The sequence below is a fragment of the Mus musculus genome, chromosome 4, assembly GCF_000001635.26.
Source record: "Mus musculus strain C57BL/6J chromosome 4, GRCm38.p6 C57BL/6J".
Classification (NCBI taxonomy): Eukaryota; Metazoa; Chordata; class Mammalia; order Rodentia; family Muridae; genus Mus; species Mus musculus.
In genome coordinates, this window is record NC_000070.6 from 33,601,660 (window position 1) to 33,629,590 (window position 27,931).

The 27,931-nt window shown below is 41.2% G+C and overlaps 1 long non-coding RNA gene across 1 annotated transcript; it reads left to right on the forward strand.

Moving 5' to 3' along the window:
- Positions 1–1,206: 1,206 nt before the first annotated feature.
- Positions 1,207–27,931, forward strand: Gm32955. The gene is made up of 4 exons (XR_390457.2): positions 1,207–1,361; positions 11,473–11,618; positions 19,756–19,829; positions 27,676–27,931. It is a non-coding gene; the product is annotated as a predicted gene, 32955 (long non-coding RNA).

The following is a 27,931-nucleotide window of genomic DNA, read 5'->3' on the forward strand; positions in this document are numbered from 1 at the left end:
GCCTGCTTTTTCTTCCTGTGATTTTTGTACTGCACATGTCTTTGCTTTGCTAATTTAGTGATTCTTGCTTGAGCACACAGCTGTTTTGCTTTCCATCACATAGCATGTTAATATCTGTGGCTTTTCAGGTAGACTAAACTCAGAGCTTCACAATAGCAAACATTCATTATTTCTTATGATTCTGTGGGTCAGTCTGGGTTGTCTTAGCTGACCTCTATTGAGTTCAACTCATGAATCTGGGTTCAGTGAGATTTGGAATGTCCTACTGAAAGAGCATGGCTAGGGGGAGAGAGAAATTTGTGGTCATGTTTTTTAAGTTTGTGCTGCAATATGAACTGGCTTGTGAGAGTTAAAGGGGCAGACTACACATGAATGAATGTGAATGAGGCTCTGAGATCACCGGCTACTCAGCCAACACAGAACACTGGGAGGCAATACATGGCTGCTGTCATAAGCCACTGCATTTTGGAATGGCTTATTGGTGGGCTGTCATGTAACCGTGCTATGATATATATACATATATACACACATATATACACACACATATACACACATATACACACATATATGTATATATATGCATATGTATATATATATATGCATATATATATACACATACATATATAAAATAACACACACATATATGAGGAAAATTTGAGTGTATACAATAGGTTGAGGAATGACTTGGTGGACTTGGTTTGCAAGAGAGAACTTCTCTACTCTTCAAAACCATCTACTTCTGCTTTAAGGAAATAAACTCTTCTTACACAGATACAATAATTATAGCAATAAGTACAGAAAATTCCTCCAAAGACAAGGTCACAAAACAGATGCAAAGTTCCATGAAGTCTGCTGCCCACAAGAATGCCCAGAGGTCCCCACCAGGCAATGACCTTTCTCTTGCTCCACAGTTTTAAAAAACAAAATATCCAGACTTCCCTATTCTATCCCAAACTACATCCCGTCCTTTTATTTCCCTAATCTTAGCTCCAAAAAAAAAATCCACAGTTCAGACCCCACACTGTGCACTCTCCTGAATACCCTGTCAAGCACTCCTAAGTCTTGATGCCTCTTTCAGACTAATAGAGTCTACTCTTGTTGTTGAAGTCTCTCTGGGTTTCCATTCTTTCAACTCTCTACAAACTCCACTCTTCCAGTAACCCTATGTCTTTTTGCTTGCAGGTTTTCCCACATTAAGCTCTTCTGAAACTAAGGACTGCCAAGGCCATTTTAAACATGCTTAGAAGAAACAGGTTAGGCATTGGGAAAATGTGAACTTGAACATAATTCTGAGTGGCCACAGTCAACAATGGCCTTGGAGAATGCAGTGTCTAGAAGGAAACAGAGGCTCCTTCTTGGAGGTAATGGGTCTGAGTGACAGGTTGGAGTGGCCCCTGGGGAGAGAATGAACTTAGAGTTGGAGGTTTCTTTTCTCAGAGGTGGTTGGTGGGGAGGGACTTGGCTATAATGTAGGAGGATAGGGAAAGAATTCTTTGGTAGTACAACCCAGCATCCTATAGTAATACTTCCTTCGTCCAAAGAATGTGTTTATTTCTGTGCTAACCTTGTGGCTTGCTCTAATCATTAGAATGTGGTGGAAATACAATTGTAAAGCCTTGAACTTTGATTTCATAGTATAAAGAAGCCTGGGCTAGTCTCCCTCAGGATGAGAGGCTCTGTGAAACCCATGGCCAGGAAAATCAGCAGACTTGTACATGAGGCCATCCCAAACCATCCCACCACAGCCAAACTTCTAGAGACCACATCTGAAGGCAAACTGACCAAACTGATAAGCCCTCAAATCTGAAGGACTAAAATTGCTAACTGTTATGAGACACTGCTCCTGAGGAGATGTGAATAACCATCTCCTGACTCCAGATAGAGAACCGACAACATATCAAAGAAAAGATACCGCTGAAGTACAACTTGGTGAACCAAATGAATCCTACTGGGGTTTCTTAGAGGGGTATACGTGAGGACTTTCAGGGGCAGATATGATAGCTGTGTCACTGGAAATCTGGAGCACTTTATACAACCATCAGGTAGCTGGACAAGTTAGAGAGGGTCTCTTTCAGGCATTTCAGGTGGTCTGAGCAGCCTGGCTGGCTTCTGCTTCTTCCAGGCAGCTGGCTCCTCTGAGAGGTTTCTCAGCAGTTCTTACTGCTTGTGTATGCCTTGGGAAATCAGGGTTTAGTAACTCTACTCAGTTTCAGGGACTTCCTTTGAGTTGTTTATTTACCAAACTTAAAGAGTTTCCCTGCAGGACGAAAGCATTTCCCTGCAGAGCTTCCATCCAAGATGGAGGTTTTATTTTAGGGGAAATTGTTACATAGCAACAGCTCTAGAGGGTTTTATGTAGTGAAATAAAACTGACATAGTAGAAAAATCCAATACAAACAACCCAAATCTCTGTTTCCTAGAGGAAAGGTGCAAAACTCAAAATGTATGTGCTAAGTTTTCAGTCAGTGAATCAGATGGGCAGAGGAACATGACAAGGACATGTAGGTGACTGCTGGGAAGATGGTTAGAACTGGTTTTGGATAATGGAAAAATGGGCACATGCTACGTGGTAGTAAAAACAATGCTCATGGGATCTTGGACCATAGGAAGCTGCATGTACTGGTTAGTGTCTGTCAGTTTGACATAGCTGAAATCATCTGGAAAGAGGAAGATCAGTTGAGAAAATGCCTCCATCAAATTGACAGTAGAGAAGACTGAGGGACATTTTCTTGGTTAATCATTGATATGGGAGGCACAATATACAGTGCCACCTTTGGGGAGGTGGCACTGGGAATGAAAAAAGCAGGCTGAGCAAGCCACGGAGAGCAAGCCATTAAGCAACACTCCTCCATGGTCTCTGCTTCAGTTCCTGCTGTGAGGTCAAAATCTGATTTCCCTTCCTGTTTGAGTTAGGGTTTCACTGCTGTGAACAGACACCATGACCAAGGCTCAACATTTAATCGGGGCTGGCTTGCAGGTTCAGAGGTTCAGTCCATCATCATCAAGTCAGGAAACATGGCAGCATCCAGGCAGGCATGGTGCAGGCAGAGCTGAGAGTTCTACATCTTCATCTGGAGGATGCTAGCAGAAAACTCACTTCCAGGCAGCTAGGACTAGGAAATTAAAGCCCACACCCAGTAACAAACATACTCCAACAAGGCCACACCTCCTAATCGTGCCGTTCCCTGGGTCAGGCATATTCAAACCATGACACTGACCTTGGACAGTCAGCTAAGCAAGTTTCTTCCTCTCCACGTTGATTGTGGTCATGGTGTTTTATCACAGGAATCGAGGGCAAATTAGAAGGATGTACCTAATACAATTCAGACCTAGGGCTAAAGCGATGGATCAGTTAGTAAAGTGCTTGCTGTTCAAGCAGGCAAGCCCAAGTCTGACTCTAAAACACTTGCATAAAAATCTGACTGGGCCCATAGTCTTAGTGCTGGCAAGCCAGGGACAGAGACATCCCTGAGGCTTTCTGGGACAAGCCAATCAGTGAGCTCCAAGTTCACCAAGAGACTTTTTTTTTTTTTTTAAATCGTATTGCTGTCATTAGCTTCATTAATTCCTATACAAGACCAAGCATCAAAACCCTGATATAGATGAAGCAGATGATCTCTAGGTCCCACCCCACCCTGAGGAATGGCTGGCGATGCATAGCTGCTGGGGCAAGGGAGACTCTTTTTATTTTAATCTTAATTTTTTTTTTATTAAGGATGTGTCTGCTGATAGGTTTCCCATGCTCCAGTGATAGGCCCCACATCTATGAGCACTAACTGGATTTAGTGGGCATAAAGTTTGGAGATGAGTTGGAGGGCATAAGGGACTTGAAGAAGGGTGGGTGATGGGAGTAGATATAATGATATTTCAGTGTATGAAATTCCCCAATATATATATATATATATATATATATATATATATATATATATATATATATTAACAAACAGGTGGAATTAAGGAAGACACCAAGTTGATCTCTGGCCTTCACATTTATGTACAGGTGAATCTGAACACACACACACACACATGCACACACGCACATGCACACACACACTCAAATCTGGCTAAGCAGATCAAGCTGAATACTGAGTGTCTCCTGAATGTATACAATAAGCTATTGCAAGACAGATGAGCCAGGGAAAGGAACTTCATTTTGCAAGCAGAATTTTGAGGGAATTAGAGTGCTTGTGAAGTGCTCGGTTGGAAAATGAACTGTCATCTCAACTCCAGACAAAGATTGTGCAAGTGAACGTAGCCCCAACGCCAAAGGTCAAACGAAGGATAGATTGACACCATTCTTGATTTAAATGTCTGAAAGAGTCACAGTAGCATCTATGAGCTATCCCAGGTAAATAAGAGGCTTTGAAGCATCTTTAGATATTAAGTTAATAAGCTGAACATGCTGCTCAAGTAGAAATGCAGAAAGAAGTAGCTTTTGTCAAAGGGAGAGGACTATAATCTGAGAAACAAAATTTCCACCAATTGTTTAAGGGGGTCATACCACCAAGGGTCACTCACAAGTTTACTCTAAAAAAAAAAAAAAAAGAAATTGTTCAGTTGCCAAGTGGTTTCTGGTCTCTCAGATTTCTGTGGTTAAACTAAGTTTCAAGAACTGTAAAAAGTCTGATATTTTATCTTTCTTACAAGCTATCCAATTCACCTACTGTAATTTTCATGGGTTAAAAAAACTTGGACCTCTGGGATAGGAATTTATATCATTTGTAATATGCTTGCCTGGCATGCACAAGGTCGTGAGTTTGACTATCAAACACTGAAGGAAAAAAATCCCTTTGGAAAACAAATCAAAACAACCCTGTGAACATCTTGTAAATGCAGGAACCTGCATTGCACAGGACTCTGAAGTTTGGAAACTGTACTGGCTAGTTTTGTGTCAACTTGACACAGCTGGAGTTATCACAAAGAAAGGAGCTTCAGTGGAGGAAATGCCTCCATGAGATCCAACTGTAAGGCATTTTCTCAATTAGTGATCAAGGGGGAAAGGCCCCTTGTGGGTGGGACCATCCCTGGACTGGTAGTCTTAGGTTCTATAAGAGAGCAGGCTGAGCAAGCCAGGTGAGGCAAGCCAGTAAAGAACATCCCTCCATGGCCTCTGCATCAGCTCCTGCTTTCTGACCTGCTTGAGTTCCAGTCCTGACTTCCTTTGGTGATGAACAGCAGTATGGAAGTGTAAGCCGAATAAACCCTTTCCTCCCCAACTTGCTTCTTGGTCATGATGTTTGTGCAGGAATAGAAACCCTGACTAAGACAGAAACCTAATCGCTATAGGAGGAGTATAATAAGACTGCCTGCCAATTGCTCCAAAAGGACAAAGTGTTAGCATTCCTTCTAGGCTCTGCCCCACAGCTACCTGGCAACAGCCCGGTATGCCTGACTATGTAAAAGGGGCTACTTGCCCCCTCCTCACTGTCTTATTCTCTTACCCTCTTACTCTCTTCCCTCTGTGTCCCTCTCCTCATTCTCCTCCACTCTGTCTCTCTCCCCCTGTTCATAGCCAGCCTCTACTCACCCCCTCTCTGCCTCTCTTTGTCTCTATTCCCTTCTCAGTTCCCCTCCCCATGCCCTAAGTAAAACCTATTCCATACCATATCTGTCATATGGCTGGTACCTCAGGGGGCTCATGCCTCATCATGGGCCCACAGAAGAATCCCCTTTCACTTCACCATCCCCCATCTCCTGGTTCTTCCTTTTCTTTTTTTGTAAAACACAACACAAACTCTCTCAGGATCTTTGAAAAAGAGTTTGAACAATAGCAGCCAACTCCTCTGTTTCAAGATGTGTACACATGCAAAACAGTCAAGAAGAATTGTCTCCCAACAACAAACATGAGCCATTCTTTTAAAATTATACATACATATATATGTACCAATACATACATATACATGTATATATACACATGCACTGTTCACTCTATATAATTTTACTTGAATGTTTATGGTTTCAAGTGAACACTTGGTACTGAATAACCAGTTAGGGGGCTCATCCTGGAGAAGACTTCCATTCGTAGCATCCTTAGTTGCCTGTAGTTATTGTTGTTATTGTCCCTCTCTGTCCCCCTGGATAGAGCCATGTAAGCTTTACCCCTTCTACATTAACAAGTCTATTGGTGCCATACTTCCTCAGGTCTTCTTTAGGCAGCCACATTATGGGTGAAGCTTCCCTTTCATCTCTAGAAGACATATTCTCACAGCAGATTCCCTAGTCCTCTGGCTCTTTTCCCATCCCATCTTCTGCCATGTCCCCTGGGTCTTAGGTGCAGGAATTGTACTGTAGATGTCCCAGTTGGTGCTGGACACCCCATAGTCAATTGGGTTGTTTTTTTTTTTTTTTTGCATATTGGCCAGTTGTAGCTTTCTGACCTTATATTGCAAAGAGGGGTTTCTTTGGGGAGTGCTGAGAGTTGCACTTATCTGTGAGTACAAGGATAAGTATTTAGAATTCAATTGGGAATTAAACATGTTTAATGAAATGGCCCCAGGTACTTGGCTAGGTTTGTAGTGCTAGTCAAGAGCCCACAGGGTGAGTTCTTAGGCTTTGAAGGGCAATGGATGAAGGACCCACTCTCAGGAAGAAACAGAGACCATGTCTCTGTAGCTATTTCCGGGGAATAAAACTAAGTTCTGCTAGGTGTGGTGGCTCAGATTTGTAATCTCAGCTCTTGGAAGGCTGAGGAAGGAGGATAATGATTTCTAGGCTGGTTTGGGCTACACATAGAGAACCTGTTTTGAAAAACAAAAACTTGTCGCTGATTAATAGATACCCCATGTCTCAAACGGGATCCAGGCAACACATACTCAGAATTCCCAGCACTTTGGACTGGTGCCTCTTATTCTCTTTTCGAAGGAGAAAGTGCCTACCACAGTTATCCTGTCCTTGCCTTACTATGGTGGATTGTATGTGTGAAGACAAACAGCTTGTCTTTTAAGCTCATCAGCCTTTGTGTCAAGTGGACCTACATGTAAGCTTGATTTATGTCACTAAATTCTTGTCATTAGGCAGTGCTGGAAAAAATATTCTTAGTGCTCTACAAAGAAACACATGAACAAAATGAAAGTAACCTGGTGAGGAGATTTATATTGATAAAAGGCCGTTCCATCACCCAGACAAGGCTAGCAAGCATACACTGGCAAAGGTGGTTCACTTAGTCTCAATTCTAAAGCATCCCATTGGTCATAATCCATATAAAGGGGAAGAAAGGGCAGGAGTGTTCAGGGGTTGGGCAGTACCCAAGAGTTTTACAAGATGGGGAAGGTTTATGGACTGTCTGCCACCACGACAGAAAAAGAAAATCTTTTAAGTCTCACAGTGAGCCCTCTTTGTAAGGTAATTTACATCTTTTTCTTAAAACTTAGCCACCATGTGATAGCTTTTTAAATTCTAGTAGCAGTAAGGGATTGGGGATTGTTTTGTGAGGCTGGTCTTGATGAGCCTCTGGATGAAGCCTCTGACAGGAGGGAGTATTCATTTTCTGCCTATCTCTTTCTTTACCTTGGTTTTAAGGTGAGTCTGCCGTCCTAGGGGTAGTTCCTTGGCTGAGTGACTGATAGGTCCACCTGGAAAATCTATTTCTCAACCCAGGCCAGAAACGATTCTCTTGATGAAAAGGAATAACTCGACTTTATTGCTATTCTCACAACTCCCTTCCTTTAGAGTCAACTTAAAAATCATTTAGGAACTTTTGCCTTTGGCAAGAATGAGGCTGCCAAGAGGTCCAAGAAATATTCCTGGCTTTCAGTAAAGAAAAAAGCTGGTTACATTGGTTCACTTTGTTTTGCTGTTTCTTCCTTTTCTTCTTGTTCTTCTTGTTCTTGTTCTTCTTGTTCTTGTTCTTCTTGTTCTTGTTCTTCTTCTTCTTCTTCTTCTTCTTCTTCTTCTTCTTCTTCTTCTTCTTCTTGTTCTTGTTCTTGTTCTTCTTGTTCTTGTTCTTCTTGTTCTTCTTCTTCTTCCTCCTCCTCCTCCTTTACTTCCTCATCATCTTTTTCCTCCTCCTTCTCCCCCTCTGCCTCCTCCTCCTCCTCCTTAAATTTCCTAGCCAAATTTCACCTCCTGTTTCTACCATCCCCTCTCCCACATGAGGTAATTCTAAAAGTCATTATGGAATTGGGTGACAGCTAGTCTGGATTCTACCAGAAATGAGTTGCTGGATATGGAAATCAGGGTATCCCTTCTATCCAGTGGGGTTATTTAAGACTCCCAGGTACATAGGTCCTTTTGTATGACAGACAGCCGGAGGAAGGAAGTCTTTTACTGATGCTTGTAAAGAAATGTGAGGAGGAAATAAAGGCGAGGCTGTCAGCATTACAAGTTCTAGGCAGGGAACCAGGAGAAATCAGAACAGATGACATTTTTTAAATGGCCAAATCAAAGTCCATTCTCTTGACTAACATCCATCTAATGGCTCCCTCCTGCTTTTTCTCTGGCCTCCAAGGCTTGTATTCAGAGTAATGCACCAAGGATCTGTGTTCAGGTGCTTTGCTAGCTGTTGGAATGGCTGGAATCAGTATTAAGTTCATCCAAGATGACTTCTAGAGAAGGGGAAAAAATGAGATGCAGCCACTGTTAAAGGGTTAGGCTAAAACAGCAGCGGGGCTGTCTCTCTTGCCTGTAGCTGGGTGCTGCAGCGAGCTAAGATCTGAAGTCCTATTTATGGGCAGAACTTTTCTTTTAAGAAAAGCTACTAGTGAGAAATTGAGCAAGAGAACAGTATCTCTCCATAGTTACAGGACATGTCAAAAGGTTCTCAAACCAGAAGGTCAGTTACGCTAGTCTGGTACTTTTAGCTATTATGTAATACTTAGATCAATGTTGGTCAAGAAAACTCAAACACTTTTAAGTAAACTTTAATTATATATCCACTTTTGTTCTTTAAGCAACTCCTTGTAATTGTTATGGAGAAAAGACCAATAATTTTGTTGACTTGAGCAGAGGTTTGATCTTGATTTATTGAACTTTGACCTCAGGAGTTTTAATATCATATATATATGTATATATATATATCCTCTCATCTTTTATATGCCTTGTGCAACATGCTCAAACCTTTATAATTTGCTAAGATTTCCGGCTTTTTTTTTTTTTCCAAATCTGGAAAAAAATCCACCCATTGAGTCTTTATATGTAAGTCATTACTTACTGAAATGATTTCCATTTTTAGAATTTTTACATACTGGCTTTCTTTTTTAATGCCATGAGATATAGGAACATTAACAAATAAACTTGCCATCTGTCGTGAGAATTTTCTCCCCTGGTGGGGGAACACTAGGAAATGTATGATGTACCCTCCTTATAAGGTACCAGTGACAAATCAAAGAAGTTGGATTTCACTAAGTGTGCCCTGGGGAACCAGTGAGTTTATTGGGTTTACTCACAGAGTACAGAGGAGGGTCACTGAGAAGTGTGTAGATGACCTGAAAGCAGCTGTCCAGGAAAGTCTTCACCTAATATGAACGATGACTTCCTTGTAGCTTCATAGCTGAGTACGTTCCTCCAGTCTTCCCCAGCCTATATGCTCAAGTTCCTCCCCAAGATCATGCGACCCCATGTAACTAGAGAATTGCATACAACTGGTTAGAATGGGTGTCTGGATACTCAGGTGGGGGTCCGATGATCCTCCTTCCCCCTCTTTCCACAAAGGAGCATCTATAAGCCCAGCTGGGATCTTTTAGGAGCAGACAACAGCTGGTCTGTTGTTAATGAGGGAAAACTGAATCCAAACTACATACATAACACATACCAATATTACCTGTATACATATTTTTAAGCTATGGGATTTTGCCAGTTTCCAGGTAAATCATATAGAATAAACAAGAGAGTAAAACAACCTTTTTTAAAAATTTTTTTTTATGCTTTGTACAGTCTGGAGAATGGTCTGCCGTGGGTTTTGGTTTTAAATTAGTGTGACTAGCAGACAGAAGCAGCCATACATAGTAAAACACCACTGAATTGATCTTTCAACACCCAGCAGAACTCAGCTAAGGAAGGCCTGTTAACACTATATGAGCATATGTGATTTCCCCCTCCTCCCCGGCCCTGCCCCCCCTCCCCCAGCCTTGGCTCTGGCCCTGCCCTCCACAGCCTCACCTTCCATGGCCCTGCCCTCTCCTCTCCTCTCTATGCACTGTCATCCCATTACTATTGTTGTTATTTTAGATTTGGTACCCATTGTCTAGAAAACACAGAACATAGAATATAATAACATCTAGAGACCCCGTGAAGGGGTGGCATCAGCCTGTTCTTATTCCTTAGCCTGTCTGTCTCACTGGAATTGGAGCATAAAAGCAAAAGCAAGGGTACTCTGGCTCAGCGGGACAGAAACAAGAGCGGACAACAATCATGTTGTCCCAAAGGAACTTCAAGAAGGACAAGTATTTTCTGTTTAAGTTAGAGGAAAACAGGCTTCGAGACACTGGGTAGAAAGATCAGGCATTAAGACCCAGCAGACTCCTCATTTCCAGAGTCCAGCCTAGCATGCTGATCCATCCCTCTTTGTCACCAGTGATTGCAGCTACCCATTGGCAGTGGCTTGCTGGCCACCTAGCAATCTATTCTTCTGGTCCTAGTTTGAATCTGTGCTTTCTCAAGACTTGACTCCAGACCCTTGTAAATTCATAGATACTTTTCAGGTCTAATCTCACAGTGCTAGCTAGCTTCTATTGATAGCTAGCTAGTGATGAAGGCACATGGCTGGGAAGACATTAAGTCCTCACTATAAACCAATAAATACCTCTTGCAAAACAATGTGCAAAAACTCCCCAAACAAACAAACAAAACAGAACAAAACAACAATAAAACCCCCCTAATTACCAAGGCATACTTTGCCATCGTCCATGGCATCTTTTACTTGCTCTGTGCAGAGTTGCCTGGTCATCATGATGCTGTCCTTGGTCCTTCATTGCAATTCGGAGAAACTTTCCATCCTGGGATTATTACAGATCCAAGAGAGTTCATTTGTTTTAGACCCTAGCAGCCACAGTCATGGGCTGTGGTGGCTTCTCAAAGGAGGGGAACGGACATTTTCCCAGATGGATTTGAAATTTTGGGTAAGCCTCCAAGTAAGAGTATGGATATCAAATAACGAAGGAACAAAGCAAGCAAGAACAAAGTGAAAGTAACCTGGCCAGGCACTGTTGTTGTTAAAAAGGATGCTCCAAAATATAAGTGGACTGTGAAGCACACACAGGGAACAGGGCAGGAAGCTCATTCAACTCTTCTTCTAACAGATGCCGTTGTTAGGAGCTGAACTTCAAAGCCTGGCTTGATTGGATAATTCATAATCTGTGTGAAGGAGAAGGGTGTGATAGAGTCCAGACCTGGGTAAGCAGGCTTGGACACAGCAGTTTCATAAAACGGGGAAGGTTTATACTGGCCTCTGGCACGATAGTCATCTTTGACAGAAAAGCAAAAAGCAAAACAAAACAAACAAACAAACGTTTCTCACAGTAGGATTTTTATTTTTAGCTTGGAAGAAGAGCCCTTTCACATGAAAAGAACGTGAACGGTTCATGGGTGTGAGGAACCACAGAAGAATGCAAGAACAGCCACACGATCTTTCTGCCTTGCCTCCACTCTCCTGCAGCGTTGACTCTGAGGCTCTTTCATCAGAGGTAAAGCCTGTCTCTCCAGACTCTCATCTAGACCAGTGGTTCTCAACACAGTTCCTCATGGTGTGGTGACTCCCAGCCTTAAAGATATTTTGTTGCTATGTCATAACTGTAATTTTGCTACTCTTGAGAATCATCATGCAAATATCTGATATGCGACCCCACAGGTTGAGGACCTCTGTTCTAGACCGTCCATCCGAGAAATTTGATTCGATTATCAGGGCATTTGCAAACATGCTGTAGACTTAGGTATAATGGGTCTTGCTGTATCTGTATCACCGAGACTGTGAGGTGGGTAAGCAAAGGGAACCTGGGAGGATGAGTTGGCTTGTGAAGAGGAACTTAGAGCCCTCAACTAACACTGACCAATTGCTCAACATGAAGGCGAGATCTTCTTTAGCTTACCAGTCCCCAGGCCTTTGTCAGATGATCATAAACACAGGAGAGAAAGTTTAGCAGAGAACTCCTTTCAATTGGCACAGACAAAAGACCTGCCCCGTCTCCACATATGCATCAAAAGTGGCTTGAGGTTAGGTGTAGTTAAGAAACCTTTAATCCTAGGCAGAGGCAGGCAAATCTCTGAGATTTTGACCAGCCAGAGGTACACAGAGTCCCAGTCTTACATAAACAAAAACCAAAAACAAATAGACAGCAAATAAACAAAACCCTCAAGTCCCAAAAAGCAAACAAAAAAAATGACCCAATATGTCATTGCACCATCAAATCTGAGCACACGCACACACACAATCCAAAAATATTTGCTGAATGAATATTTATGGTGCTATAATGAATATAAAAATATTATCTCTCCTTATGAAGATCTGCTACCTGATTGAGTCCAAAAATCAGTGGATTAGTTTATATGCTCTGAAAACTAGCAGGTGTGAAGATAGAATTTCCAAAAAATGACAGCCTCACAGCACCAATTAAGCAAAGTAAAAAACAGGAAGAGCCCTAACAGTTACCGTTTCTGCTGGATGCGTTCTCACCGGTAAGAATAAAGGGAGCAAGATTAGGCTAGAAAAACAGATTATGGTTGCATATTCATTTTCAGAAATGTTTGGGAGCAGAACATTTCTGATTTGGGGGTCTCAGAGTATTTGCATAAACATGAGATATTTGGGGGGGTGAGAACCGCGTTGAAGCATGACATTCATTTATGTAGCAGGGGTACTGCATACCTAGACTTTGGAGAGAGTCTCCTACGGCGTTTTCAGTGCACCTGTGTTTTGATTGTAGCCCATCACGTGGGATCACAGGTGGACTTTCTACTCATGACACATGTTAGCTACTCAAAAAGCTGCTGATTTTGGGGCATTTTGGATTTCATATTTTTGGATGACAGATGCTCAATCTGTACATTACAACTTAGTTGTTAGAACAAAACAGAATTTACCTTATTTCCATGCTCATTGTTTAATAAAAAGCAAAGAAAAACAGCGGTTTAGAGAACAGTATATAAATTATTAAGTAAGCTTGATGAGGTTCATTAAAGAGAAAGAAGTGTTGATTTTGTCCAGTTTCTGTCTGGCTGGGAGCTGATTCTTTGTCACAGTGCTCCAGACCCAAATAGTGCTGAGAGACAGCTGGCCTCCCAGGAGTGCTGACAAGCCTGTGAGCACAGGTAAAACCACCACTGCTGCTCAGAGGGACCCTCCTGGAACTCTGAGGACACAGGAACTGGAGGAGCAGCCTGGGAAGGAGCCTTCTGGTTTCTCTCTGCACCCCAGAACTGACCTTGTACCACAGCTCTCCATACCTAAATTCTTCCCAGAAAGAACTGGTCTTCTAGGAGTACTGACACAGAGGCTTGCAGGACAGAAAAGCCACAGTCAGAGACAGCAAGACTAGCTAACCCTACAGATAACCAGATGGCGAAGGGCAAGGGCAAGAACATAAGCAACAAAAACCAAGGCTACTTGGCATCATCAGAACCCAGTTCTGCCCTGGATACCCCAACACTAGAAAAGCAAGACTCTTATTTAAAATTATACCTCATGATGCTGATAGAGGACTTTTAGAAGGACATAAATATCTCCCTTAAAGAAATACAAGAGAACACAGGTAGAAGCCCTTAAAGAGGAAACACAAAATCAGCTAAAGAATTACAGGAAAAAACAACCAAACAGATGAAGGAACTGAACAAAACAATCCAGGATCTAAAAATGGAAATAGAAACAATAAAGAAACCATAAAGGGAGACAACCCTGAAGTTAGAAAGCCTAGGAAAGAGATCAGGAGTCATAGATGCAAGCATCACCAACAGAATACAAGAAATAGAAGAGAGAGTCTCAGGTGCAGAAGATACCATAGAAAACATTGACACAACAGTCAAAGAAAATGCAAAACGCAAAAAGCTCCTAACCCAAAACATCTAGGAAATCCAGGACACAATGAGAAGACCAAACCTAAGGATAATAGGTATAGAAGAGAGAGAAGATTTCCAACTTAGAAGGCCAGTAAATATCTTCAACAAGATTATAGAAGAAAACTTCCCAAACCTAAAGAAAGAGATTCCCATAAACATATAAGAAGCCTAGAGAACTCCAAATAGACTGGACCAGAAAGAAATTCCTCCTGTCACATAATAGTCAAAACACCAAATGCATTAAACAAAGAAAAAATATTAAAAGCAGTAAGGGGAAAAGGTCAAGTAACATATAAAGACAGACCTATCAGAATTATAACCAGACTTCTCACCAGAGACTTTGAAAGCCAGAAGATCCTGGGCAGATCTCATACAAATCCTCAGCGAACACAAATGCCAGCCCAGACTACTATACCCAGCAAAACTCTCAATTACCATAGATGGAGAAACCAAGGTATTCCATGACAAAACCAAATTTACACAATATCTTTCCACAAATCCAGCCCTACAAAGGATAATAGATGGAAAATGCCAACACAAGGAGGGAAACTACACACTACAAAAACCAAGAAAGTAATCTTCTTTCAACAAACCCAAAAGAAGATAGTCACACAAACATAAACGTAAAATAAAAAATAACAGGAAGCAACAATCACTATTCCTTAATATCTTTTAACACCAATGGACTCAATTCTCCAATAAAAAGACAAAGACTAACAGACTGGATATGTAAACAGGACTCAGCATTTTGCTGCATACAGGAAACGCACCTCAGTTACAAAGACAGACACTACCTCAGTGTAAAGGGCTGGAAAACAAATTTCCAAGCAAATGGTCCCAAGAAACAAGCTGGAGTAGCCATTCTGATATTGGATCAACTTTTAATCAAAAGTTTACAAAAAGGATAAGGAAGGACACTTCATTCTCATCAAAGGAAAAATCTACCAAGAAGAACTCTTAATTCTGAACATCTATTCTCAAAATTCAAGGACACCCCCATTCATAAAAGAAACTTTACTAAAGCTCAAAGCACACATTGTACCTCACCCAGTAGCAGTGGGAGACTTCAACACCCCACTCTCATCAATGGACAGATCACGGAAACACAAACTAGACAGAGACACAGTGAAACTAACAGAAGTTATGGACCAAATGGATTAACAGATATCTATAGAACATTTCATCCTAAAACAAAAAAATATACCTTATTCTCAGCACCTCCTGGTACCTTCTCCAAAACTGACCATATAATCGGTTACAAAAAAGGTCTCAACAGGTAGAAGATTGAAATAACCCCATGCATCCTACCAGATCACCACAGACTAAGGCTGCTTGCTCTTCAATAACAACAAAAGCAACAGAAAGCCCAATATACATGGAAGCTGAACTACTCAATGATAACTTGGTCAAGGAAGAAATAAAGAAATTAAAGACTTTAGAATTTAACAAAAATGAAGGCACAACATACCCAAACTTATGGGACACAATGAAAACTGTGCTAAGAGGAAACCTCATAGCTCTGAGTGCCTCCAAAAAGAAACTGGAGAGAGCACACACTAGCATCTTAACAGCACACCTGAAAGCTCTAGAACAAAAAGAAGCAAATACACCCAATAGGAGTAAAAGACAGGAAATAATCACACTCATGGTTCAAATCAATCAAGTAAAAACGAAAAGAACTATACAAAGAATCAATCAAACCAGGAGCTGGTTCTTAGAGAAAATCAACAAGATAAGTAAATCCTTAGCCAGTGTAACCAGAGGGCACAGAGACTGCATTGAAATTAACAAAATCAGAAATGAAAAGGGAGATATAACAACAGAAACCGAGTAAATTAAAAATATCATCAGATCCTACTACAAAAGCTTATACTCAACAAAACTGGAAAACCTGGGTGAACTTGACAATTTTCTAGACAGATACCAGGTACCAAAGTTAAATCAGGATCAGATAAACCCTCTACACAGTCCCATAACCCCTAAAGAAATAGAAGCAGTCATTAAAAGTATCCCAACCAAAAAAAAAAAAAAAAGAAAAAAAGAAAAAGAAAAAACCCAAAACAAACAAACAAACAAACAAAAACCCAAAACAAACAAACAAACAAACAAAAACCCAAAACAAACAAACAAACAAAAACCGAAAACAAACAAACAAACAAACAACCCAAAAGCCCAGGGTGCAGAATTCTATCTGACCTTCAAAGAAGACCTAATACCAATGCTCTTCAAACTATTCTACAAAATAGAAACAGAAGGAACTCTACCCAATTCTGCATATTTTCCCTTGGACATGGAATGGTTTTTGTCTAATCAGAAACTTGTCACAATTTTCTTTCATAGAGGACTTCATATGAGATTTTTTTCCTACTTCTATCATGTTTAAAATTCCAAATAGATTTTAAAAACTGGTTGAGTGCATATCACTTTTAGCTTCAGAAGATATCATGTATATTTAAGAGACATTTAACTAATATAAATTATTTTGATGACTTAAATAAATGTCAATACTGAGTTGTATATTTAAAAATAAATTTTATTAGTTTAATAAAAGAAGTGTTGATTTTGCTTTAAGCAATAGGAAAATAATGACTCAGAATCAGACATGCAGTTACATGAAAATTTTGAAAACAACAGCTAAAGAGAGAGGTTAGCATGAAGTTTCAGTGGGTACAAATTCTGGGGTGAAGACAGTGTAGCAGCACCAAGGTGACCATGGGTTAGCCTAGCAGAGGTTGGTGACAAAGAGAAAGAAGTGGTCTTCTGGGAACATAGTGTCCAGGGGTGTTCTTCCCTCATAGCATGTAAAAACATATAGAAAGCAGATCAGTAATGAGTCAAGCTAAAGGTTGTACCTACATGGCTTCTTTTAACCTTTTCATTATAGGTTATTTAGAATTATGTGGTTTAAAATAAACAATAGCCACAAAGCCTGACTGTTGATTTCCTAGACTACAGGTGCAGTTGGTGCTACTCACTTTTGTTTCAGAATAAACAAAGTCCAATATATTTTCTGTGCTTTGAGGTTACATGGTAAACAGTTTTAAAGTTGTAGTGAACCTTACAGCAGCAGTGATACATTGAATACTGGTGCCTCATTAAAAAAAAAAAAAAAAACTTCATCCAAAAGTGAAGTTATTTCTTTATTTTATTTCTTTTTTTTATTGAAAATAGATTTTTTTCTTACATAATAGATTCTGGTTACAGTTTCCCTTCTCCCTACTCTTCCTTGTTCCTCCCCTCCTCATCCACACCCTTTCTGTCTCTCTTTAGAAAATGAAAAGGTTTCTAAGGGAATATGATACAAAAGTATAGTATGATATGACATGATATGACATGATATGATATAAGATTAAACAAAAGCTGACACATTGTAATTGGATAAAACAAACAAACAGAAGGAGCCCAAGAGAAGGCACAAGAACCAGACACACACACACACACACACACACACACACACAGAAAAAGCCCTGACACAACATTATGAGACGGGAACCTCCCAAGATGCCATTGAGTTCATTCTGCCATCTACCACTGGGCGTGCAGCCTACTCTTAAGAGTAGTTTGTTTTCTATGAAAATTTATTCTTAATTTTCATTTGCAAGTTGTTATCCAGGGGAAAGAGCTTCTGAGTTAGGGATGCAGGCATGTGCCCACTTCTCCTTTCATCTCTAAGACCACATCTGGTGCGGACCCATGTAGGTTCTGTGTGTGCTCTCCATCTCTGTGAGTTCATGCGTGCTGATCTTGTTGGTTTAGGGGGTGTGTTTTCTTGGGCCCTTCTCCTCCTGTGGCATTTACACTCTGTCTCTTCTTCCTTGGGGTTCCTGAACCCTGGGGTGGGGGGAGGGATTTGATAGAAACATCTTGTTCAGGGCTGAGTTCCTGCATAATTTCTTGCTGTAAGTCTCTGTGTTTGTTTCCATCTGCAGCAGAAGGAAGCTTCTCTGATGATGGCTGAGCAAGGCACTGATCTATAAGTATAGCAGATTGTCATTAGGATTCATTTTATTGCACTGCTGTTGTAAGAACATTAGTATGTGGCTTGACTCTAAGTCCCTGAGCTATCTAGTCTCAGGTTTTTGGTGACTCAAGCAGTGTTGGGTATAGGTTTCATCTCATGGATTAGGCCTTAAGTCAAATCAGATATTAATTGTCAAATCAGGTATTGGTCAGTTAGTCCCACAAGTTCTGTGCCACCATTTGCCATAACATATCTTGCAATCAGGACAGCATTGTAGATCAAAGGGCTTGTGGATGGCTTGGTGTTTACATTTCCCTTTGGTATAGGAAAGCAAAGTGCTAGCATATAGTGGTGCAGGATCTACATGTGTATCAGCAACGCTTCTCCAGGGAGTTGTGTAGGTGTTGTCTTCTGCAATGGGGTTTTACCGTCAGTTTGCAGAGAGCAATCTATAGTCTTGGCAACAGGCTGGGTTGTTTGGAGATTCCCATGGGACTCCTATGGTCAATAACTTAATTAGATGCTACCCAGTGTCCACACAGGAAGCTTCGTTTATTGACAAGTGATGGCAGTTGGGGCTTTGCTTTCCCCGTTATTTGGTGATTTCATTTAGATTGCCTTCGTATATGTGTATATGTTAGGAAGCTTCTACTCTGTTAGGTTTCTACACTACCCTTCAAATTTTAGTGTGCTCTCTCTCTCTGTATTTCTTCCCTTCTCCCCTTCTCCACCAGATCCTCTCATTTCAGTACACTCCCCATCTATCCATGAAAACTTCTATTTGTTCAGCATGTGTGTTAAACACATCAAAATCATTGTCACAATCGCCTCATATTCAGGACATTCACAGAGATAACTGCTACTCTGTCCAGATAGAACACTATCTATTCTGTTTCTTTTCCCTATGGAGACTTCTCTGCCTCCCTCATCCCTCATTCCTTCCTCTATACCTAACCTCTGTGTTTCCAGGGAATGCATCTTTGTTATCATTGATTTAACAACAAATATCCACATACAATCAAATCCATACCAAATTTTTCTCTCGGGGATTGGATTACCTCACACAGGATGAATTTTTTTCTTTTAGTTCCATTTGTGAATTTCATGATTTTATTTTTTAAATGGCTGATTAATGCCCCATTGTGTCAATGTACCACATTTTCTGTATCCATTCTTTGGTTGAGGGACATCTAAGTTGTTGTACATGGCATTTTAAACAAACTAAATGATAGATATTAACTACAAAATTAAATAGTAAATATCTACTGATATCTGTTTACTACTCCCCCCTTTTGCTATAGATTTGTCCAGAACCTAGCAGGCCATTTCCTGGGCTATGGCACCATCCCTGGTCATTCTATTTCTTGGGGCTTTAGCACGTAAACAGTGTGCCCTTTATTTATAACTGGTAATTTAAAATGTGATATAAGCAGCAAACAAGGGTTTCCCTTGTAAGTAAGGCAGTGGCTCAGCCCCATGAATTTCCTACCTTACAACCTTGTTTTAATGACCACCTGTGTCCTTTGTCAGCAGTCCTAGCACAAGCTGCAAACCATCACCTGGACAGAGTAACAGTTATCTCTGTGAATGTCCTGGATATGAGTCGGTTGTGACTATGATTTTGATGTGTTTAACACTCATGATGAACAAATAGAAGTTTTCCTTCTCACTTCAGGCAGCTGTTTTCATGTACCACCAAGCCTCCAGTACTGCTCTGTTTCAAGTTCCTACCTACTTTTTTTTATTTTTTTTATTTTTTTTTATGGGACATTGAGACTCCGAGAACAAGAAATGCTTTATATTGTCCTCAGGAGAAACCAGTTACTACAAGGATGCCCACCTCTGACGTATATGAACTTCCATCTGTCAATCAAACTCCAAGGAGGTGAGAGAAGGCTTTGGGGGAGCTAAGAATCTGTTACAGGTGAAAGAATTTAGCATAATCCTGAGTGGGAAAAAAAAGGGTAATACAGAGTTCAGAGGCCAAGGCAGCTGGTTTAGATAGCAACAGACGTGTCAGCACATCTGCAATAAAGGGGGTAAAGGGTAGGCAGGTGGCTCAATGTTGAGACACGGGGCTGTGGATGTAGGTAGACTGAGTCATGGGCTCTGAGCATATCCTCATAGAGGATGAAGCTTATTTTTATTCTAAAAGTTATGGGTAGCTTTGGAAGGATTCTAAGTGGAGGAGCATTAGCAAAAAGAAAGATCCTTTTGGGTATAGTATGACAATAGCTTGCATGTGTTTAAGGATAGGGGAAGAATTGGGGGAGGGGAGGTGTATTGGCTAGTTTTGTGTCAACTTGACACAGCTGGAGTTATCACAGAGAAAGGAGCCTCAGTTGGGGAAATGCCTCCATGAGATCCAACTGTAAGGCATTTTCTCAATTAGTGATCAAGGTGGGAAAGGCCCCTTGTGGGTGGGGCCATCTCTGGGCTGGTAGTCTTGGGTTCTATAAGAGAGCAGACTGAGCAAGCCAGAGGAAGCAAGCCAGTAAAGGACATCCCTCCATGGCCTCTGCATCAGCTCCTGCTTCCTGACCTGCTTGAGCTCCAGTCCTGACTTCCTTTGGTGATGAACAGCAGTATGGAAGTGTAAGCCAAATAAACCCTTTCCTCCCCAACTTGCTTCTTGGTCATGATGTTTGTGCAGGAATAGAAATCCTGACTAAGACAGGAGGTAAAACAGAACTGTCAAAAATTCAAAACCCAATCCAAAATCTTGTCTATTTCTTGCCCAGAAGCTGAAGCTAGAAAAGCCATGGGGTTGGAGAGGAGTGTGTATGTGACTTGGAATCTGATGAGCTGCAAGTGAGAGGAAAGGCAGGCTCGAGGCTGCCTCCACATATCTGTTGTACAGCAGAGAAGAAGTTCCTGGAGGAAGAGGGAGTTTCCTCTTGTTATGTTGACTTTGAGGTGCCTCTGTAGACAAGCATGACCCTTCGTGGGGTGGAATTCTCGGGGTACACAATTTGGAATGGAAGCCGGGAGGCAAGGGGGTGAAATGGGACAAATGTGTGGAGAGAGGGTGTACGCTTACCTTGGTACACAGACAGTCTCCAGGCACATGGAGATATAAGGCCGGGTGACGTGATCAAAGCACAACTGTGCTAAAACAGCAATGGAACATTAACTCCTTGGCTACTAATATAATTCAGGACAAAGGGATTTATTAAAAGAATCTATAACACTTTAATGAGAACCATTAAGGGAGCCACACCATACTATTTATCTGGAAGACTAAAAATAGTGGGGAAGACTCCCCAGATGAGTGTATCAATTTACTGCAATGCCTATTAAGATCACAGCAAGATACTTTATGGAAATTTAGAATAGTGAAACTCATTTGGAAATAATCTGTGGCCAAGGAGTCATGTACGGATCGATATACAAATCTATTTCTACAACACTAGATCATATGAAATGCTTTCATAATCATATCATCTAATGCTTGCAATGACTCTTCTTGTAAGACTCTGCTTTGTGAGGACACAGGCCCCACTCCTATAACGGCTCATATACCCAGGCAGTCTTTCTTTCTGCTATTGCCCCAGGGCTCACCTTTTCTATTTCTCTCTCCTAGATGTTTTCAGTTTGAATGACAGCATTATTAATGATTGCGCTAAAACAGTATGGGATGGTTAATGCACACCCACAGAGTCCTTCCTGTCTCTGCATTGGTCTGTGCACACGTGCAGTGAGCATAGTTCTTGCTTTAGGATTTCAAATATGGACCTCTTTCCTCCTTCACCCTGAGCGGATGCGTCTCCCTAGCCACATGCCCTGAGCAGGAGGAGATGTTCTTGAGAGAGCCTTCACCCAGGCTTTGTAATAGCTACATCTTTCCCTTTCAGATGACGTCATTGCTATCACCTCCTAGCTGATGACTGGGTGACCTACTGACTACTTAGGCAAACCATCTGGCTGAAGCTGCTCACTGTTGAGATCAGTGAGGGTCAATTGGAAGCAGTATTGTTTGCATAGTAAGCTATGAAGACAGAGCAGCCTTTCAGTACAGCTCACAAAATAGTCTCTAGACTGCCCGGTCATGGGCTTGGTAGATAACAGGTAGATCCAAATAACGCATCCATTATTTGTTCTTAGTTTTCTTATTATGCCATGTCTATTACACACAAGCTTCACACGTAACAATTTTCAGTGTACAGTTTCGTGGCAGTTAACATGTTAATATCCAGAGTCATCCCCCACTGTCTGACCTTGTTGCCGTCCCCAAGTCAAACACTGAGTCTAATCAACACTGACTCCTCGCTCCTCTTTTCCCCAGCGCTAGACTCCCAGCGTTGGCTTCCTCCACAGTCACTGTTTTAGGTGGTCTGTATGCCATGGACGCTCACCCTGTACCTCTGACTTACTGTACTACCCGCAGTGTTCTACATTCCACCCATGCTGTAGTGTGTTAGACTTTCCATCCCTTTTAAGGCAGAGTAATATTCTATTGGGTGGAATTATCCAACTTATTTTATGACTTGGGATTCCTTGTTGATGTTTTAATACTCTCTTTCACTGACAATGAGACCAAAAAGCAAGTTTGTTTTTCATGAAATACCGAGTTTTTGCATCTTCGGAATGCTGGTGATGAGTGTGTGACTTACATCAAATTACTTCTGTAAGTATCTGCCACAAGAGACTGCCCTGGGGGCTGGAGAGATGGCTCAGTGGTTAAGAGCGCTGACTCCTCTTCCAGAGATCCTGAGTTCAAGTCTCAGCAACCACATGGTGGCTCACAACCATCTGTAATGAGATCTGATGCCCTCTTCTGGTGTGTCCAAAGACAGCTACAGTGTACTCATATAAATAAAAATAAATAATTTTTTTAAAAGAGAGACTTCCCTGATGTAATTGAGTACAGGAAGATGGGAGAAAACTTTTCTGAAGAAGTGCTGGAATCTCCTGCAGAACCCAGCATTTGTTTTTGGGGAAAATGTTTGTGAAAACAGGGAGTTCCCGTGTACAGCTGAAGGGACACATTCCACCTCCCCACCTTTTACTTAGCACTAAATCAATTTCTTTTACTTAAAATATCTTTCTCTCTCCCTTTCTTCCATCAAAACCCTCTCACATACCCATCTTTACTATCTTTCAAATTGATGGGCTCTTTTTCAAAAATTATTTTTCCATGCATATGTTTATATACATGTATATTCCTAAATATAACCTGCTCAGTCTGTATGATATTATTTTCAGGGCTGATCTTTGGATTACCATTCCGTAACCGACCATTCCGTGTGCTCTTCCCTGGAGATGACTGTTTCTTCCACTCTCAGTATTCCTTCCATGCCTGTATTTCCTTGTGTGGGGGTTAGGTCTTGTGGGCTTTGCCTCTGTCCACTTTGACATGGCTATTGTCATTGTCCTTACTCAGCTCATGCTTAGGCAGTCATGTTGGTGAGACTTTATGGGTGTTGCTTCTGACATTCCTAGGAGATACAATCTCATAGCAAACCTCCTGACCTTCTGGCTCTTACAGTCTTTCCATCCCTACTTTCTCAATGTTTCCTTGTGCTTTAGGTGTGGAAATATTTTATAGATGCATCCATTGGGACTTGGCTCCACAACTGTACTTATTGGCTGGTTGTTGCTTGCTGTATAGTCTCTGTCTGTTGCAAGAGGGGTTTCCTTGAGGAGGGGTGAAGACTAACTACACTTGCCTGTGGGTATCAGGACAAATGTTTATAGATGGCCTTTAGGGATTATTCTGGTTCAGTAAATGTGTGATCATAGAGTGTCCTCCAATAACCATGATCTTATTAGCACTGAGTAGTTATCTAGGTTTCTAGCACACAATATCCTTCTTGTTGAGTGGCTCTTAGGTTCAATTAAGAATTAAGAATTGAGAGCTGCTGGCTACTGCTGAGGTCTGTGTGCCATACTAACATATCCTTAGGATTGTCATGCCCTGCTGGGCGTTGATGGGTTTCATGGATATTATAGGTCCTCCTTTGGAAGTTTGTTTGTTGCCTTTTGGTACCATGAGAGCTAGTCCTTAGGGAGGAAGCATTCAGTCCAGTTGCAGTTCAGGGTACTCTGGGCCCTGATTGTGAAGTACATGGTGTCTTCTGCAATAGGGACTTCCACCTCTGGGGGGTCAACGAAGGGCACTAGCAATAGGCTGTGTGTTTTGGAAGTCTATCAGACAGCCCTGAACAACTCAAAAGAGAGATTCTCATGTCTGCTATCCATGTTTTTGTTAGGTGGTTTTGGCTCTTGGAGAAAGCACTGCTAAATTAAATAAGAAATTTTCATTTAAACTGTTTATGTATACTTATATACAGAACTATGTGTGTCGTAAGTTTTTAGATAATTATTAGCATTATTCCTTATGACTTTTTAAGCATCCTTACTGCTATTTTACCCCCTTCTCACCTTCTTTTGTATTTAACTTCCTCCACCTCCCTAAAGAACCCTTCTTTCCCATTTCCCCAGTAAGATCAGTTGTATCCTGATAGTCCCCTCTCAGTGCTCCCCAACTCTCATCTTTGCAGTGGTCCCATTTTGCTTTTTGGATGCTTCAGTTACTCCAGGCTATGGGCTTACATTTGAAGATGTGGAGCTAGATGCCTCTGAGAAGAGAATATGCTGACTTCTTTTTGGCTTAATTTTGGTGGTTTAGTGTTTTATCTATTTTCTTTAGGTTTTTCAGCATAATAGAGAACAGGTTTTAGGTGGTATTGATTTGTTAATCTTCTTCTAATATTATGAATTTCTTTGGTGTCTGTTGTAATATTTCCCTATTTATTTATGATTCAGGTTCTCTGTCTTTCAATTAGTTGGGCCAAAGGTCTGTCATTCCTATTTATTTTGTTAAAGAATCAGTTCTTGGGTTTGTTTTGTTTTGTTTTGTGTTTTGTTTTTTGTTTTTGTTTTTGATTACAGTGTTTTCTGTGTTTCTATTTCACTGATTTTTGGCTTTGATAGTTGTAATTTCTTACTGTTAACCAGGTTTGAATTTGTTTTCTTGTTTTTCTAGGTTTTTGAGTTGGGTCATTGAGTCAATTTATTGTGCTCTTTCTAATGTTTTAGGATAGGCACTTAAAGCTGTTAGTCTTTCCCATGTAACTGCTTCCAATGTGTGGCAGATGTTTTGTAGTACTTTGTTTTTATTTTCATTTATTTCCAGAAACGTTTTTCCTGATTTCTTCTTGGACTCATTCATCATTTAGTAAGGAATTGCCTAATCTCCATGTGGTGGTTTGTATATGTTTGGCCCAGGGAATGGCACTATTAGGAAGTGTGGCCTTGTTGGAGGAAGTGTGTCACTGTGGGGGTGGTCAATGAGACTCTCCTCCTAACCATGTGGGAGACAGTCTTTCCTAGAGGCCTTCAGATGAAGATGTAGAACTCTCAGCTCCTCCTGAACCATGCCTGCCTGGACGCTGCCATGCTCTTGCCTTGATGATAATGGACTGAATCTCTGAACCTATAAGTCAGCCCAAATTAAATGTTGTCCATTATAAGTTGCCTTGGTCATGGTGTCTGTTCACAGCAGTAAAACCCTAACTTAGACACTCTGTGAGTTTGTGTTTTTACTAGAGATTTCTTTGCTGTCAGTTTTAAGACTTACAGCACTGTCAGATAAGAAACAAGAAGTGCTTTCAATCTTTTTGAATTTGTGAGATTTGTTTTATGTCCCAGGATTCTTTAGAAAAGCTTCCATGTGTTGCTGAATATAATATGCATTCTTTGGCGTTTGGACAGACTTCCTATAGATGTGCATTATTTCCATCTGATATAGGATGTCAACTGGTACTGATATTCCTCTGTTTATTTTTTCCAGATGACCTGTGTCTTTTTTTAGTTTGGGGATCTTGTTGAAGATCTCATGTATGCCAGATTCTTTATTTAGGATTTATTTAAGATTCTTTTCTCCTCATCTATGCCTATAATTTAATGGTTTGGTTTTCACAATGTCACACATTTTCTGTATGTGCTTTTTCTGTGTTTATTTTTTTTTCTGTGTGTTTTGCTTATTTGATCTAGACACTCATTTTCAAGTCCTCATATTCCATTGTCGCCCTGGTTTGTTCTATTTGTGAGGCTTTCCTTTGAGTTAAATTATTGGGGTTTTCAATTACATTTTCAGCCTGAGTCCTCTTCAGTGTTTCTCTTTCCTTATTGAATTCTGTTCTCCAGCCCTGGGCTGTTGCCATTGTTCCTAAAAGCCTGTGTCTGTTTCTCCTTGGTATGACTTAGGTGTTTCTTCTTCATTTCACTGAGCAGTTTGTGTCTTCTTTAAACTCATTGGATTTTTCTCTGACGCATATGGCTATTCTGCTACATTCTATTTCCTGGGCTGCATGTAGGTAATTCTCATTGACAAACATTTCTCGGTCCTTAGGGAGGAGGCATTTGGGTCAGTTCCAGCTCTGGCTACTCTGAGCCCTGAGTGTGAAGAACATTCTGCAGTAGGGATATTCACTTCTGGGGATCAACAAAGGGCAATAGGTTTTGGAAAGAATATACTGGTTTGATCTTTCATATTGTCAGTATTTTTGCCATGATATCTTGGCATATTTTGTTAGTTTGGAGTCTATTAAAGAGATAGCTATCTCTACAGCTTTGGCAGAAGAGAGGATGTGTGGACAATTTGGGCCTAGAAGTTGGAAAAAAGACAGGTGGATGGAAGGGACTGGACTGGTATACAGGATGTGCTTCCTGGCTCAAGCCTGGAGTATGGGAATAGATCTGTCTGGGTGGAAATATTGGATATGGTGGGGGAGGTGGGGCAGAGACAACCTACTGCTTGGGAGAGAGGTATGGAGTATCCTGGATAAAGACTAAAGCTCATTTGTGGTATTGGTAGGAAAGGCCATTCTAGGCCAAGGCAGTATATATGGGCTCCAGGTTAGACCTGGCAAGTTGGGGAGGAGGTATACATGTAGATGTCAGGAAATTTCCCAGGCTAGACCCTGGAGAAACCTTTGAGAAGCCTGGGTGGGTGGTGTGGATGGAAGTATAGCAAAAGCGACCTGTGGGTGGTTGCAGGTGGGCTGGCTTGGAGGTTGGCTACAGTGCAGGTGTGTGGATATGGTCAGACCAGGCTAGGGAATGAAACATGGGACCAGGGCTAAATTTGCTGGCTGTGGAGAAAGTATGGATAGGGAGGTGTATTAGTCAGGGTTCTCTAGAGTCACAGAACTTATGGATAGTCTCTAGATAGTAAAGGAATTTATTGATGACTTACAGTCGGCAGCCCAATTCCCAACAATTGTTCAGTCGCAGCTGTGAATGGAAGTCCAAGGATCTAGCAGTTACTCAGTCTCACGCAGCAAGCAGGCGAAGGAGCAAGAGCTAGACTCCCTTCTTCCAATGTCCTTATATTGTCTCCAGCAGAAGGTGTAGCCCAGATTAAAGGTGTGTTCCACCACACCTTTAATCCCAGATGAAAGGCGTAGCCCAGATTAAAGGTGTGTTCCTTAAACTCGGAGATTCATAGTGGAATCCATAGCCACTATGGCTCAAGATCTTCAAACCAAGATCCAGATAAGGATCTCCAAGCCTCCAGATAAGGGTCACTGGTGAGCCTTCCAATTCCGGATTGTAGTTCATTCCAAATATTGTCAAGTTGACAACCAGGAATAGCCACTACAGGAGGTAAGGGAGAGTCCCAGGCTAGACCCTGGAGGAGGACACGAGAAGCCTGGGTTTTCCTTTCATTTTGATTACGTGCTTTTTAAAAACTTGCTTAGTTACAGATTTTTTTCTCTCTCTAGAGATGAAGTCAACATTACATCCCACACAAGCCTGCTTTCAATGGAAATTTCGACCTTCTTTCTTCAAACATGGATTGATGCTTTCTTCTCCCTTAGAACTGCTGCCCTTTGAAAAGGCGAGGAACCAGCCTGTGAGATTGAGATGCCATGGCTAGATGACCACAGTTCCCGAGGTCTTAGCTGGCAGCCAGCTGTGAGTGACAAATCCTCTGATGATGGCTATCCCCAGCTTTCTTTTTCTTTTTTTTTTTTGGTT